Source organism: Rhinoderma darwinii, chromosome 1, assembly GCF_050947455.1.
Source record: "Rhinoderma darwinii isolate aRhiDar2 chromosome 1, aRhiDar2.hap1, whole genome shotgun sequence".
Lineage (NCBI taxonomy): Eukaryota > Metazoa > Chordata > Amphibia > Anura > Rhinodermatidae > Rhinoderma > Rhinoderma darwinii.
Genome location: NC_134687.1, coordinates 333047000 through 333063775, shown reverse-complemented (window position 1 = coordinate 333063775; position 16776 = coordinate 333047000). Strand labels below are relative to the sequence as shown.

Below are 16776 nucleotides of genomic sequence, written 5' to 3'. Positions count from 1 at the left end.
ATATGTGGACGGAAACTGCTGTTTGGGCACATTGTAGGGCTCAGATGGGAGAGAGCGCCATTTGGCTTTTGGAGAGCGGATTTTGTAGATTTGTTTGAGTATTACTGGTGTTTCCATTTATAATGTGGGGGTACATGTAAGCTGGGCAGAGTACATCAGGGGCATAGTCAGGTGGTATAATAATGGGGTAAAAAAACAATAAAATAATCCATAGATGTGTGTTACGCTGTGAAGCAATCCTTGCACAGGCCGGTGTCTCACTGATATATGGCGTCTTTTCTTATGCCCCTTTTGGTCCACACTCCGCACCTTTGCAGTTTGAGGAATTTTGCTGGAAAGTGTTGTCCTGGTATAATACGGGCACCCTCGCTTCCAGCAGATATGTTTGGGCCCTCCCCTTCCTGGTTCCCTAATTTTAGGTCCTTGATAAATCACCTCTTGAAACTGAAGAAATGTTCCCCTCGGGCACAACTGCATATTTTTTATTTCCAGACTTATTGGAGTCATAACTAATTTTATTTTTTCATAGACGTAGTGGTATGAGGGCTGTTTTTTTGCGGGACGAGCTGTAGCGATTATTGGTACCATTTTGGGGTACATGCGACTTTTTCATCACCTTTTATCCTATTTTTTGGGAGGCCAGGTAAACAAAAATCCGCAATTCTGGCACAGCATTTTTTTTTTGTTTTTTTTTATACAGCGTTCACCATGCGTTATAAATTACATGTTAACTTTATTCTGCGGGTCAGTCCGATTCCGGCGATACCTATTTTATAGGACTTTTTTATGTTTTACAACTTTTTGCACAATAAAATTACTTTTGTATAAAGAATGTATTTTTTCTGTCGCCAAGTTGTGAGAACCATAACTTTTTATTTTTTTTGTCGACGGAGCTGTATGAGGGCTTGTTTTTTGCGAGACAAGCTATAGTTTTTATAGGTACCATTTTTGGATACGTGCGACTTTTTGATCACTTTTTATTCCAATATTTGTAGGGAAAAGTGACCAAAAAACAGAAACTCTGGTATAGTTTTTTGTGTTTTTTTTTACGCTGTTCACCGCGTGCAATAAATAATATAATATTTTGATACCTCAGGTCGTTACGGTGGCGGCAATACCAAATATGTATGGTTTATTATTTTTTTTCAATAATAAAGGACTTGATAAGGGAAAAAGGGCGATTGTGTTTTATTTTATTACTTGAAACTTTTATTGTTTTCAAACTTTTTTTTTTTTTTTTTCACTTTTTTTTACCCTTTTTTTCAAGTCCCACTAGGGGACTTGAAGTTCCAACTGTCTGATGTTTTTTTTTCTAATACATTGCACTACCTACGTAGTGCAATGTATTAGATCTGTCAGTTATTCACTGACAGCAAGCCGATTAGGCTTCGCCTCCCGGCGGGGCCTAATCGGCTTCCGTAATGGCAGAGCAGGAGGCCATTGTGTCTTCTGTTGCCATAGCAGCAGTCGCCAGTCCTGATTGTCTGTCAGGGCTGGCGATCTGCTAGTAACCGCTACGATGTAGCAATCCCTTTCAATTGCTGCATCGAAGGGGTTAATGGCAGGGATCGGAGAAAACTACGGTTCCTGCCATTACAGGTGGAAGTCAGCTGTAACATACAGCTGACTTCCACCGCTGATGACGCCGGATCAGCTCCTGAGCCGGCGCGATCTTGCCGGCGGCTACGGAAGCCGATCAGGCTCCGCCGCCGGGCGTATCTTGACCGGCTTCTGTGCTAGGCAGACCGAGAGGATAGTATTAGGCCTCCAGTTGCCATTGCAGCCACCGGAACCCCGGCAATTTCATTGCTGAGGTTCCGATGAGCTGCAAACACCTTAAGTGCAGCACTCGCGTTTGAGCGCTGCACTGAAGGGGTTAATGGCGGGGATCTAAGCTAATTTCGGTCCCCGCCATTACAGCCGGATGTCAGCTGTAAGATACAGCTGAGATCCGGCGATGATGGCACAGGCTCAGCTTCTGAGCTGGTGCCAAACATTTGGCGTATGGATATGGCAATTTGCGGGAAGTCATAGCTTTCCATGGCGTACCCATATAGCAAATGTCGGGAAGGGGTTAATTTTAAATTCTGTACAAAATGGTGCAGTTCAAACCTCGTGAATTGTTCCCGGAAGTGTTGGAGCTTTTCTAATAGTGATGACGCTCCGACACGGCCCCACGTGACTGAGCTCTTGCTTCATGTGCCGTTCTTGAACATGACCGCAAGGGACTGTCACATTGCCTATTGCTTGAGTCCCGAGCAGAGCATTAGCTAGCACTTTGTTTGGGACTCCAGCACTGCTACCGACGTCCATATTTGGTCAATTCATGGGTTTCCTATCGCTCGAGTCCCCGAGCAGAGCATCAGCTGATACTCTGCCTGGGGATTCCACAAATTCTGTCTACGTCATTGTAACTGTCCATATATGGACAATAACGTTGCCGGCACTACTGGAGTCCCCGAGCAGAGCATCAGCGTTTGTCACGCAAAAAACAAGCCCTCCCACAGCGATTTCAACTGAAAAAGAAAAAAGTTATGACTGGCAGAAAATGGCGACATGTTTTTTTTTTTTAGAAAATAGTATTTTTATTGTGGAAAAGTAGTAAAACATAAAAAAACAATATAAATTTGGTGTCGCTGTAATCCTATCGACCCGCAGAATAAAGTTAACATGTTTATACTGCACGATGAACACTGTAAAAAAGAAAAAACAATACAGTGCTAGAATTGCTGTTTTTTGGTTTCCCCGTCTCCCAAAAAATGGAATAAATAGTGATAACAAAAAATTGCATGTACCCCAAAATAGAAACAATAAAAATTACAGCTCGTTTCACAAAAACAAGCCCTCACACAACTCAGTCAACGGAAAAATAACACGTTATGACTCTCAAAACGCAATGAAGCAAAATTATGCTAGATGACGGTCCAGACTAACTTTTTAGGTCCAGTAGTTTTTCACTAAAAACCTCACATCATCATTTGCTAGACCCCACAGGTGGACCCTGTAGATGCAGCGGAGATGAGGAGACTTTACGGCCTTGTGCTTCTTATAGGGCTAATGAAGAAGTCAAAGATTAGGCAATACTGGAGCACAGATATTTTGTACAATACCCAAAAAACCCGGCTTGTGCATAAAGGATTGGTTCAAAGCGTACCAAACCAATCCATGGATTATTAATTTTATTTTGTGGGTTTTCCACTCTTTTGGTCCCACAGGGGCTTTGTAAATGTGACATGGCACCTGAAAACCATCGCAGCAAAATTGAGCTCCAAAAGCCAAACGGTGCTCCTTCCCTTCTGAGCTCTGCCGTGTGTCCAAACAGCAGTTTATTACCACATATGGGGTTTTGCCGTAATTAGGAGAAATTACTTTTCAAATGTTGGTGTTTTTTGTCCTTTATGCCTTGTAAAAATTTAGGTTATATAGACATTATTTTTCACCCACTACCACCAGGTATTGCTGGTTTAATAGGTGAAATGCTGGTGACAGGTTCCCTTTAAGGCCAGAACAGGCTGTGTCCTGAAGGGGTTAAATGTGTCAAATTTATGTATCACCTTTTTTATGTGTTAATAATATAATAATTGTAATAATATAATTGAAAAAAACAAAAACATACATCTTAATGATAGACAAGCAGTGCTCAATCCCTGGTGTGAACATTACTCGTCACTCAGGTCTGGAGCTGGGGAGGGGGGGTAAGAGGACAGTGGATGCAGAAGTACTGGTTACATAATACATCTTAGAGGAGGGGCAATACACCAGTCAGAGGGAAGTTGTGTGGAGGACTTTCCCCCTGAACACTCAGCAGTCTGTAGTCAGGAGATGACCAGATCAGCAGGACGTTTTCCTCACAAGACAGCAGGATCTCAGCTTCACTTCCATCAAGTAAGCATTCTGATTCTTAGAAAGTACTCATGATAATGCTATTCTTTTACTGCCAGAGACCTGCACCTTTTACACTCAAGAATACGTATAGAGGGCGTTCTACTTTTACTCATGGAGGTGCTGTAACCATGACCAGATTAAGGCTGCCAGCAGTATGGAGCAGTTATTTATGATGGAGCCCCCCACCCAACTAAAGGGGGTTTTACACTGGGCGATTATCAGGCAGACGAGTGTTCACAAAATGCTCGTTGCCGATAATTACCCTGTGTAAACAGGGAAGCGATCAGCAGATGAACGAGCAAACGCTCGATCATCTTCTGGTCGTATCGTTTTAAAAAAGTAAAATATTATTGTTGTCGGCAGCACATCTCCCTGTGTAAACAGGGAGACTCGCTGCCGACATAATAATAATGTATAGGGATGAGCGATCAGAGTAACGACCGCTCATCCCCATCTATAGCTCCATGTGACAGGAGCAAACGAGCGCCCATCAACGATGTCTCGTTGATCGGCGCTCGCTGCACCAGCCATCATCGGCCGGTGTAATAGGGCCTTTAGACAGGGTTCTCCACGACAATGCTTCTAGGCATAAGATCACATACGACACCCCAAAAACCTCGGATAAAAGACAACACGCAGATTAATTGGAAATAAAAGAGCTGCAGTGTTTACTATGGGTAACATAAAGTACTTCAATAAATTATTAAAAACCAACTTGCATAACTTAATAAACGAATAAATAAGGCCCAAGAATAAAATGTCCTATATAAATAAACCCCTTGTCCAACCAGCACTAGCTAAGCGACAAGCCACTAAAAGACACTGCGACAAAGTTTCTTCTTAAAATTAAGGGAGGAAGGGCGGGGCTGCTTCCAAAGACTTCTTCCAGGCGAACTGCTGACCGGACCAGACTGCACGGCTTATATGTTCTAGATTTTCCCGCCTTTCAGCTGATTCCACCAATCCCTGGACTGATGCCAACATGTGCCTGGTCACGAGATTCACCTGTGAAAACTTCGGAAAAGGTAAGTACCAAAACGCACCCCAAAAAAGGGGTGCAGAACAGACCAACAACGACACAATAAAGGGGGAAGACAGAAAAATAATAAATATAAAGGAGAAGACGGGGAAGGGGGGGGGGCGAAGTGATCCCACGTGTCCCCCACGCTATACGCCCTAAACGGGGGCCTCTCATTTGAAGCTTCGTACAACCTATTACAAACTGTGCCCCACAAAATAGAAGCCAGAGTGTTTGAGATATTAAAAGTCCAATAAGTTAAACATTAAAAGCAGTGACTTACATTTGATGTCCATCATTCTTCGTTCTGTACCCATAGATGGTGGGTGGCATGTAGTGAGTGCAGGTTCGTCTTTGCTAAGTGATAAAAAGAAATGCAGATAACTCTACACTCATTGCTGGCTAGGACGTTGCTCACATGAAACATAAGCATGAATAAACCAGGTGTCTTAAAAAGGACACGCTTTGCTAGAGGTCACCTAGACACCAGTGACCAAATGTAAAATGTACATTATATATATAAAATATGTATAATTAGATGTTTTCTCATCTCATACATTTATGACATTTCCACAGGATAGCACAGCAAGCTACACGGTTGTCGTAACTCAGGAGTCTTATACATTATCTCATGGTATATAGTATATCGATAGCTCGCTATGCTATTTGTTTAATCCAATTGACTTCTATTGGAGTTATGCAAACAGATGAAAACAGCCCGCTTGGCTATTTCTGTACCTCCCGTCCACTCTAGAAAACTTGACAGGTGTCAGGTCACCTGTGTTCTCGAGATAGGTGAAGGGCCCAGAAGTGGTTCCTGCATCTATCATACATTTTTAGATATAATGTGGATATTCCATGAATTTATGAGATGGGATTCCAAACGTCAATTACTGCAATATTTCTTATAAGCAAACAACAGTAAGGTTCTTGGCACACAGTTTAATCAAATTTAATAAAATTGTGTGAGCCCACCTGCCATGACAAGGCAACCTCATTCAGATGGGTACAAGAAACGGCATGTGCAGCAGTGCTAACCAGCGTTTGTCTTACTAAAAAAAAAAATTTGCTTAAAGGAAAAGCTGTACAAAATTTGCTAACAGCAACAGATTCTTGTTAAAAATGATACTTTTAAAATGTCATATACACATACCAGAAGTTTGAAACGGTGTGGGTCTGGGTGCTGAGACCGCCATCGTTGATGAAACTAAGGTGCAGAAATACTCAGCTGAGCGCTTTGCACCTTCGGCTGTGAGCAGCGCTCATCGTCAGGCTGGAGACAGCTTACATAGAACATCTATGAGAGCTATCTTCAGCCTGACCATGAGCGCTGCTCACAGCCGAAGGTGCAAAGCGCTCAGCTGAGTGCTTCTGCGCCTTCGTTTCAGCAACAGTGGCAATCTCATTTACAAAATTAATGTACTTTAGGCAGCATATTTCTATTTTTAGGAGTTGTCAAGAACTCTAACATAGTGTTTTGTTTTTTTAAACAGCATCACATCGGTCCATGGGTTGCATCTGGTATTGCAGTACAGTTCCATTCACTTAAATGAGGATGAACTGAAATAAAAAGAGACAGCCCATGGACAGGGAGCTGTTATCATATTTCCTTAACGCTGGTGTCAAAGTTTTTTGTCACAGTTTTTTCAGACAAACACAGAAGTAGATCCTGAAAGACGGAAAAGTATAAAGAAAAGGTGATATGTCTCTCTTTTGTATGCACTCCTGTGTTTGGCTAAAAATAATTGCTCAAAAAAAGGAAAAAAAAGGTGACATCAGCCTAACCCAATATATAAATCATCCCCTTTCTATCTAGTACAGTCGTATAAATTAACCAATTAACTACTCACCAGTTGTAAACTACACCAAAGGGACAAGTTCAATTTTATGCCCGCTGGGCTGCCAGTACACAGGAAATAGAGATAGAAGGATCCTGGAATCTTTACTCACACCAAGTAGAGTGGTCAGGTTCTTCACATCACCTAAAGAAAAAAGTAAATCTGTTAATGCAGCTACTCCTCAACACATTTGTCAGTTCCTAACCAGCCCCACCCCATGATTTACTTACATAGCAGCCAGGGGCGTAACTAGGAAAAACTGGGCCACATAGCAAACTTTTGTATTGGGTCATCCTCCCCTGGGTGCCACACACAGCCTGGCCTTGTAGATAGTGCCCCCCTGTAAATAGTGCCATACAGCCCCCTCCTTTAGACAGTGCTATATAGCTCTCCTTTAGACAGTACTATACTGTACCCCCGTGTAGACAGTGCTATACAGCCCCCCTGTAGACAGTGCTATACTGCCCCCCAGTAGACAGTGCTATACAGCCTCCCCATACAGTGCTATACAGCCCCCCTTTAGACATTGCTAGACAGCCCTCCCTGTAGACTGTGATATACTTTCAAGTCTCACAAAGAGGGACAATCGATGTGGTGCACAGTGGCAATTTTTTTTCTTTTAAGCCATGCCTCTAATCCCACCCAATCCTCGCTCATACAGTATAATTCCCCGATACAGTATAATGCCCACACAGATGCCCCATACAGTATAATGCCCACACAGATGCCCTCATGCAGTAATATGCCCAAACAAATTCCCCCATACAGCATAATTCCCCATAGCTGCCCTTATACAGTATAATGCCCCAAAAGCTGCTCCTAGTGCCCACATATAAAGTTCCAGTGCCCTTGTAGATAGTGCCACAGTGCCCATGTAGATAGTGCCATCCACCTGTAGATAGCGCTACCCCCTACCCACTGTAGATAGCGCCATTGGGACTTCCTCTAAGAGCGGAATCCCCAGCCAGAGCATTGGCCAGGGTTCTCGTTCCTAGAGGGAAGCCCTGATGTCACTGTCCATATATGGACAGTGACGTCAGTGGCTACTCCTTGAGCTGAATCCCCGTTGCCGACTCTCCAGGAGGAGCCCGTGATGTCAATGTCCATATATGGACAGTGACATCAAGGCTTCCCCGAGCACAGAACTTTAAGTAGCGCTGTGCCCGGGGAGGAGCTCCCTCTGCTCCGAACTAATTCTGAAGCAGGGAGCTGATGGTTCCCTGCTACAGAATTGGGTTCAGCTGTATCTTCATCCTGAGTATGCAAATACAGTTGACCACGGGGCATCCCCCTGTTCGCCCTGGACAGAGGGACACCGCCCAGAATCCAGGACTGTCCCGCTGAATCCGGGACGTTTAGGAGGTATGATTACAACACTACCTTCCACCTTGTAATAGAGGGACATGCAGGTAGCTGTACATATAGGCAAAATTTGGGAGAGGCAAGAGGAATCATATGAACTGTAGTCCTTAACATGGTAATCCTGTCCATAGAAAGCCCTAGCAGCATCAAAACAGAAATGCTGAACAGAGGGAGGTACGATAATATAAAAATAACTACTCCTAAGCTTCTGTAGCTTCCAGACAAACCTATGGGTACTTTCTATAAAAAAAATGTATAATCATTTGGCAAAAAAACTGATTTTTTTTTTAATGAAAAACTGGTAACTCAGAAATATAAAATCAACAATCCACATTCTGTGATCATATTTGACCCGTATTTTCCTATGCAAGTGTGAATGAACCCTAAAATTGTATTTATTTTTTCTCTCCATAATATGGAGCAAATATTAATCTGTCAGCCTATTCACATGGGCATGTGAAAATGTGCATATTGTAAAAACGCAGCATGCTCTACGTTCATCTGTTTGAGGATGGGAAATTGAAATCTATGGAGTGTATTTAAAATATCGATGATCGGCTTTTAATCAGTATGTGTTCTGTATGTCATCAGTATTGCATCCGTTTTTTAAACGGGCTGTCTTATGTTATTCAATTATTTCCCGGACAGCCCATCAGTATTATGGATGTGATACAGATGGTATATGATAAATTACATGTCCATATTACGGATGTTTACTAGAACGCTCATTTAAATCCGCTGCATTTTAATTCCTGCGCTAGCAAAATCTGGAGACACACAACCGTATTATTGTCCGCCCGTAAATACTGGTGTAAATACGGGTCCTTGGTCACACGTATTTGACCCGTATTGCACCAGTATTTACGGACCCGTGCCCGTAAATACGGGTCCGGCGTCACCCGTATTCCACCCGTATTTACGGGCACGTTTTTGGCTGCCAAATTGCACTGCACTAATCGGCAGCCCTTCTCTCTATCAGTGCAGGATAGAGACAAGGGCCAGCCCGTTCCGTAATAAAAGTAAAAGAAATTCATACTTACCCGGCCGTTGTCTTGGTGACGCGTCCCTCTCTTGACATCCAGTCCGACCTCCCTGGATGACGCGGCAGTCCATGTGACCGCTGCAGCCTGTGATTGGCCTGTGATTGGCTGCAGCGGTCACATGGGCTGTAATGTCATCCCAGGAGGCCGGACTGGAGGAAGAAGCAGGGAGTTCTGGGTAAGTATGAACGTCTTTTTTTTTTTTTCACAGCTTTATCTATATTCTGATCGGTAGCCACTGTCCAGGGTGCTGAAACAGTTACTGCCGATCGTTTAACTCTTTCAGCACCCTGGACAGTGAGTATTTACTGACGTTGCCTAGCAACGCTTACGTAATTACGGTTGCACACACGTAGTAACCCGTAATTACGGGAGCACCATAGACTTCTAAGCATACGGGGAGGTACCCGTGGCCAATAGAAGTCTATGGGCCCGTAATTACGGGAGTTTTTATGGTCGTGGGCAGGGGGCCTTACCGAGTGGAATAATAAATGGCACAATATGAACACTAATAAAGTAGTTCATTTACAAGTTACACTATGAACACTGACATTTTGGTCAGAATAAACTGTAACCTAATAGAGAGAAAAAAAGCTCAGCAGTAGCCCTTGCCCAAAACTGATCTAAACTGCACAAATAATATTATGTACCATAATTAACCTATTTGGACTCTATTTTAGGCACTCTTTATTAATAAAAAGTTCCAAAATAACCAGAATATACACTCCTATAAATGGGTGAAGGGTATGTTCACACATAACAGATTAAACTAAAAATACATGTGAATGAGGATTTTTCTGCAGCATGTGCATGGATTTCTGCAACCCCATTCAGATAAATGAATCCGCCAAAGACATGTCTGGAACAAATCTGCTGTGTGTGAATATACCCTAAATCTGTGTAGTGCCTCCTTTGTGACAACTATGAAAGCACCACTGAGAAGGAATTTGGTTGACATGCTCAGCATGCATACCTTGCCAACTTTTAATGATCGTAAAGAGGGACAAATCATGTCGCAAACACTGTGCCATGCAGCAATTTTTTTTTACGCTAAACCCCCCTCTAACCCCGCCTAATCCGTGTCCATAGACACACATAGTGCCCCCCCCACAGTATCATGCCCAAATACATTATAATGCTCCCATAGTGCCTTACCACAGTATAATGCCCCATACTGCCCTAAAAATAATAAAATATTCACCTGGCCCTTTTCCTACGACGAATGGAGGAGATCCCTCCGCAGGCCTCCTCCATTCGTGGCTGTGCGTGGCTCGATGAAGTCAGGTGTGATAACGTCACTGTAAAGGATCTGCCAGGCACAGCTTCTGTATCAACGCCCATAGGTAATCAGTCTGCACCTGCTTCTATGTCTGTGAGACTGACTCCATCTTCCACCACTCAGGATGGCAGGCTTAGGAGTGGGAGAGCCTATCAGCCTGGCCAGACGGAGCTAGCTCCCGCCCTCTGTCTATTTATACCTGCCTTTCCTGTTCCTCCTTGCTTGTGATTCTTCTCTGTTGGTTTCCTGGCCCTGTTGCAGCTTCTTGAACTATTTGTCCCTGCTTCATATTGACCCTGGCTTACTGACTGCTCTCCTGCTCTGTGTTTGGTACCTCGTACACTCCTGGTTTGACTCGGCTCGTTCACTACTCTTGTTGCTCACGGTGTTTCCGTGGGCAACTGCCCCATTTCCCTTAGCTTCTGTGTACCCTTGTCTGTTTGTCTCTCGTGCACCGTCGCCCAGATGTACCCCGCGGCCTAGGGCGGGTCGTTGCAAGTAGGCAGGGACTGAGTGGCGGGTAGATTAGGGCTAACTTTTCTGTTTCCCTACCCCCAGCATTACATAATCACAAGCCCATATACCTAGTCTACCCTGGTCCCTTACACTACTATGGACCCCCTTGAGACCCTGGCTCAGCAAATGCAGGGTCTCTCCCTACAGGTCCAGGCCCTGGCTCAGAGGGTCAACCAGCCTGATGCTACCATGGTAGTGCCCCTCACCTCACCTCTTGAACTCCACCTCAAGTTGCCTGATCGGTTCTCAGGGGACCGGAAGACCTTTCTCTCCTTTCGGGAGAGTTGTAGGCTCTATTTTCGCTTAAAGCCCCACTCCTCAGGTTCTGAGAGCCAGCGGGTGGGTATAATTATGTCCCGGCTCCAGGAAGGGCCCCAAGAATGGGCCTTCTCCTTGGCTCCTGACGCCCCTGAACTTTCCTCTGTTGATCTTTTCTTTTCTGCTCTCGGACTCCTTTATGACGAGACTGACAAGACTGCCTTTGCCGAGAGTCAGCTGGTGACCTTACGTCAGGGTAAGAGACCTGTTGAGGAGTATTGTTCCGACTTTAGGAAGTGGTGCGTAGCTTCTCAGTGGAATGACCCTGCCTTAAGGTGCCAGTTTAGGTTGGGCCTGTCGAACGCCCTGAAATACCTGCTAGTTAGCTATCCCTCTTCTGACTCCCTAGACCAGGTTATGGCTTTAGCGGTATGACTTGACCGACGTCTCAGGGAACGACGACTTGAACGTCTTGGTGTTTTCTCCTCTGACTCCCCGATGATGCCTCCCGAGATTCCGTTGCTTCGTTCTTCCACGGAAGACTCGGAGGTACCTATGCAACTCGGGGCCTCCGTGTCCCCCCAACAACGTAGAGTGTTCCGCAGCAAGAATGGTCTCTGCTTCTACTGTGAGGATGACAAGCATCAAGTGAACAACTGTCCTAGGCATAAGAATAAGCAGCCGGAAAACTTCCGCGCCTAAGTGATCATCGGGGAGGTCACTTGGGCGCACAGGTATTTCCCGTAAATATGAAACTTAATAAAATCTTTCTTCCCTTTCAGGTCTCTTTTGGTGGTAGGTCTGCTACCGGCAGTGCCTTCGTGGATTCAGGGTCTTCTGCTAATATCATGTCTGTGGAATTTGCTATGTCTCTAGCTATGCCATTGATTGATTGATTTGCCTAAACCTGTCCCGGTAGTGGGTATCGACTCCACTCCTCTTGCTAATGGTTATTTTACACAGCATACCCCTGTTTTTGAACTCCTTGTTGGCTCCATGCATTTGGAGCAGTGCTCTGTACTGTTAATGCAGGGATTATCGTCCGATTTGGTTTTAGGCCTTCCCTGGTTGCAGTTGCATAATCCCACGTTTGACTGGAATACTGGGGATCTTACCAAATGGGGTAATGAATGCTTGACATCATGTTTTTCTGTTAATTCTATTTCTCCCCCTGAGGAGGTGAACACGCTACCTGAGTTTGTTCAGGACTTCGCTGATGTTTTCTCTAAGGAGGCCTCCGAAGTGTTACCCCCTCATAGAGAATTCGATTGCGCTATCGATTTGGTACCAGGAGCTAAGCTCCCTAAGGGTAGGATATTTAATCTCTCTTGTCCCGAACGTGAAGCCATGAGAGAGTATATCCAGGAATGCCTGGCCAAGGGTTACATTCGCCCCTCCACTTCTCCGGTAGGTGCTGGCTTCTTCTTCGTAGGGAAGAAGGATGGTGGTCTTAGGCCATGCATTGACTACCGAAACTCGAATAAGGTCACTGTGAGGAACCAGTATCCCCTTCCTTTGATTCCTGATCTCTTTAATCAGGTTCAGGTGGCCCAATGGTTCTCTAAGTTTGATCTACGGGGGGCTTATAACCTTATCCGCATCAAAGAGGGGGATGAGTGGAAGACTGCGTTTAACACGCCCGAAGGTCATTTCGAATACCTCGTCATGCCCTTTGGGTTGTGTAATGCTCCCGCGGTCTTCCAGAATTTCATAAATGAGATTTTAAGAGACTACCTGGGGGTATTTCTTGTAGTGTACCTTGATGACATACTTGTGTTTTCCAAGGACTGGTCCTCCCACATTGAGCATGTCAGGAAGGTGCTCCAGGTCCTTCGGGAAAACAAACTGTTTGTGAAGACAGAAAAATGTGTTTTGGGGTGCAGGAGATACCATTTTTGGGTCAAATCCTCACTCCTCATGAATTCCGCATGGACCCTGCCAAGGTCCAGCCTGTGGCGGAATGGGTCCAACCTGCCTCCCTGAAGGCGTTACAGTGCTTCCTGGGGTTCGCTAATTCTTACAGGAGATTTATTGCTAACTTCTCGGTCATCGCTAAGCCTCTTACGGATCTCACTCGCAAAGGAGCTGATCTCCTCCACTGGCCTCCTGAGGCTGTCCAGGCTTCTGAGGTCCTTAAGAAGTGCTTTATCTCGGCCCCGGTGCTGGTTCAGCCCAACCAAATGGAGCCATTTATCGTGGAAGTTGACGCGTCCGAGGTGGGAGTGGGGGCTGTCTTGTCCCAGGGTACCAGGTTCCTCACCCATGTCCGTCCCTGTGCCTACTTCTCCAGGAAGTTTTCGCCCACTGAGAGTAACTATGATATTGGCAACCGCGAACTCTTAGCCATTAAATGGGCATTTGAAGAGTGGCGCCACTTCCTGGAGGGGGCTAGGCACCAGGTAACGGTCCTTATCGACCACAAAAATCTGGTTTTCCTAGAATCTGCCCGGAGGCTAAACCCGAGACAAGCTCGATGGGCGCTATTTTTTACCAGATTCAACTTTTTGGTTACCTATAGGGCTGGGTTTAAAAATATTAAGGCTGCTGCACTGTCGCGTAGCTTCATGGCCAGCCCTCCTTCGGAGGAAGATCCTGCTTGTATTTTGCCTCCAAGTATAATCATTTCCTCTATTGATTCTGATTTAGTCTCTGAAATTGCGGCTGATCAAGGTTCAGCTCCCGGGAACCTTCCTGAGAACAAGCTGTTTGTTCCCCTGCAATTCCGGCTAAGGGTACTTAGGGAAAAACATGACTCCGCACTATCTGGTCATCCAGGCATCCTGGGTACCAAGCACCTCATTGCCAGAAACTATTGGTGGCCTGGGTTGCCTAAAGACGTTAAGGCCTACGTCGCCGCATGTGAAGTTTGTGCTAGGTCCAAGACTCCCAGGTCCCGACCAGCGGGCTTACTACGTTCTTTGCCCATTCCCCAGAGACCTTGGACCCATATCTCCATGGATTTTATCACCGATTTGCCTCCATCTCAAGGCAAGTCGGTGGTGTGGGTTGTAGTAGACCGCTTCAGTAAGATGTGCCACTTTGTGCCCCTCAAGAAACTACCCAATGCTAAGACGTTAGCTACCTTGTTTGTCAAACACATCCTGCGTCTCCATGGGGTCCCTGTCAATATTGTTTCTGACAGAGGGGTACAATTTGTTTCATTGTTTTGGAGAGCCTTCTGTAAAAAGTTGGAGATTGATCTGTCCTTCTCCTCTGCCTTCCATCCTGAAACTAATGGCCAAACTGAGAGGACTAATCAGACTCTAGAACAATATTTAAGGTGTTTTATTTCTGACTGTCAATATGATTGGGTCTCATTCATTCCCCTCGCCGAATTTTCCCTTAATAACCGGGTCAGTAACTCGTCAGGGGTCTCCCCCTTTTTCTGTAATTTTGGGTTTAATTCATGGTTCTCCTCCGTTTCACCTGGTAGTTCCAACAATCCCGAGGTAGAGGTCGTTCATCGGGAACTGTGCACAGTCTGGGCCCAGGTTCAGAAGAACCTAGAGGCGTCCCAGAGCATACAAAAAACTCAGGCAGATAGAAGACGTTCTGCTAACCCCTTGTTTATGGTCGGGGATCTGGTGTGGCTATCGTCTAAAAAAAATTTGCACCTTAAAGTCCCGTCCAAGAAGTTTGCTCCCCGGTTTATAGGGCCGTACAAGGTCATTGAAGTCCTCAATCCTGTCTCCTTCCGACTGGAGTTGCCCCCATCTTTTCGAGTACACGACGTGTTTCATGCCTCCCTCCTTAAACGCTGCTCCCCGTCCTTGGCTCCCTCGAGGAAACCTCCGGTCCCTATTCTCACCCCTGAGGGGGTAGAATTCGAGGTGGCCAAGATTGTGGACAGCAGGATGGTCCAAGGCTCCCTCCAGTACCTGGTCCATTGGAGAGGATACGGGCCTGAGGAGAGGACTTGGGTACCCGCCCGGGATGTTCACACTGGGATATTGGTCAGGAGGTTCCACCTTCGTTTCCCCAATAAACCAGGTCCACTTAGAAAGGGTCCGGTGGCCCCTCATAAAAGGGGGGGTACTGTAAAGGATCTGCCAGGCACAGCTTCTGTATCAACGCCCATAGGTAATCAGTCTGCACCTGCTTCTATGTCTGTGAGACTGACTCCATCTTCCACCACTCAGGATGGCAGGCTTAGGAGTGGGAGAGCCTATCACAGCCTGGCCAGACCGAGCTAGCTCCCGCCCTCTGTCTATTTATACCTGCCTTTCCTGTTCCTCCTTGCTTGTGATTCTTCTCTGTTGGTTTCCTGGTCCTGCTGCAGCTTCTTGAACTATTTGTCCCTGCTTCATATTGACCCTGGCTTACTGACTACTCTCCTGCTCTGCGTTTGGTACCTTGTACACTCCTGGTTTGACTCGGCTCGTTCACTACTCTTGTTGCTCACGGTGTTTCTGTGGGCAACTGCCCCATTTCCCTTAGCTTCTGTGTACCCTTGTCTGTTTGTCTGTCGTGCACTTATTGAGCGTAGGGACCGTCGCCCAGTTGTACCCCGTCGCCTAGGGCGGGTCGTCGCAAGTAGGCAGGGACTGAGTGGCGGGTAGATTAGGGCTCACTTGTCTGTTTCCCTACCCCCAGCATTACAGTTACTGCATCAAGTTATCACTTGGGCCAAGCCGCTCATGGCAGGCGTCACATAGTGAAAGATGGAGAAGGAGCTGATGGCTCAACGCTCCAACATTGTCTCAGGTCATACCCAGGGCCTCCTGGCACTATCCCGCTTGATTAGTGGAGGTTGTGAGGCATGAGCTGCAATACAGTGATGTGTGGATTAAATTACTTGAATGATAACCTTGGTGATTGCTCACTCATCTTCAAGCATTACCATTAAATAGGCTTTATACCTGTTCATATATGAAACTTACAATACACTATATGGGCAAAAGTATGTGGACACCTGACCATCACATGTATTTGAGCTTGTTGCACATTCTATTCCAAAACCATGGGCATTAACCCCTTGGCGACATCCAACATGCATGAACATCGCTGCCGCCAGAATGTGGACACATCTCGTAGTAGTTGGATGCCACGGGCTCAGGAACTGAGCCCACGCTATCACTTGCAGTTGCCAGCTGTATCATATAACACCATGCTCTAACAGCTGGAATCGGAGATAATGTTTCACTATCTGCCATTTTTTTAATTCTAATCCTGGTCAACCCCTTAAGCAGTTTTTCCGCTAAAGTATGTGGACACCTGACCATCACATGTATATGAGCTTGTTGCACATTCTATTCCAAAACCATGGGCATTAACCCCTTGGCGGCATCCAACATATATGAACATCGCTGCCGCCAGAATGTGGACACATCTCATAGTAGTTGGATGGCACGGGCTCGGGAACTGAGCCCACGCTATCACTTGCGGGTGCCAGCTGTATCATACAACACCATGCTCTAACAGCTGGAATCGGAGATAATGTTTCACTATCTGCCATTTTTTTACTCTAATCCTGGTCAACCCCTTAAACATTACCCTTTACTGGAAATAAGGGGCCTTACTTAATCCCGGGAAAACAGTCATAGACCATTATACCTGCTCCCCCAAATTTTACAGAGACAT

The 16776-nt window shown here is 45.6% G+C and overlaps 1 protein-coding gene across 2 annotated transcripts in view; it reads left to right on the top strand.

The window, feature by feature from the left end:
- The first annotated feature begins 3799 nt into the window (after positions 1 to 3799).
- The window catches only part of LOC142742155 (prostaglandin reductase 1-like), a 62315-nt gene continuing 49338 nt past the window's right edge, over positions 3800 to 16776 (top strand). For both annotated transcript variants that reach the window (XM_075851651.1, XM_075851641.1), the window contains exon 1: positions 3800 to 3885. The gene's annotated coding sequence lies outside the window, so the exon portion shown is untranslated. The remainder of the gene's footprint in view (positions 3886 to 16776) is intronic.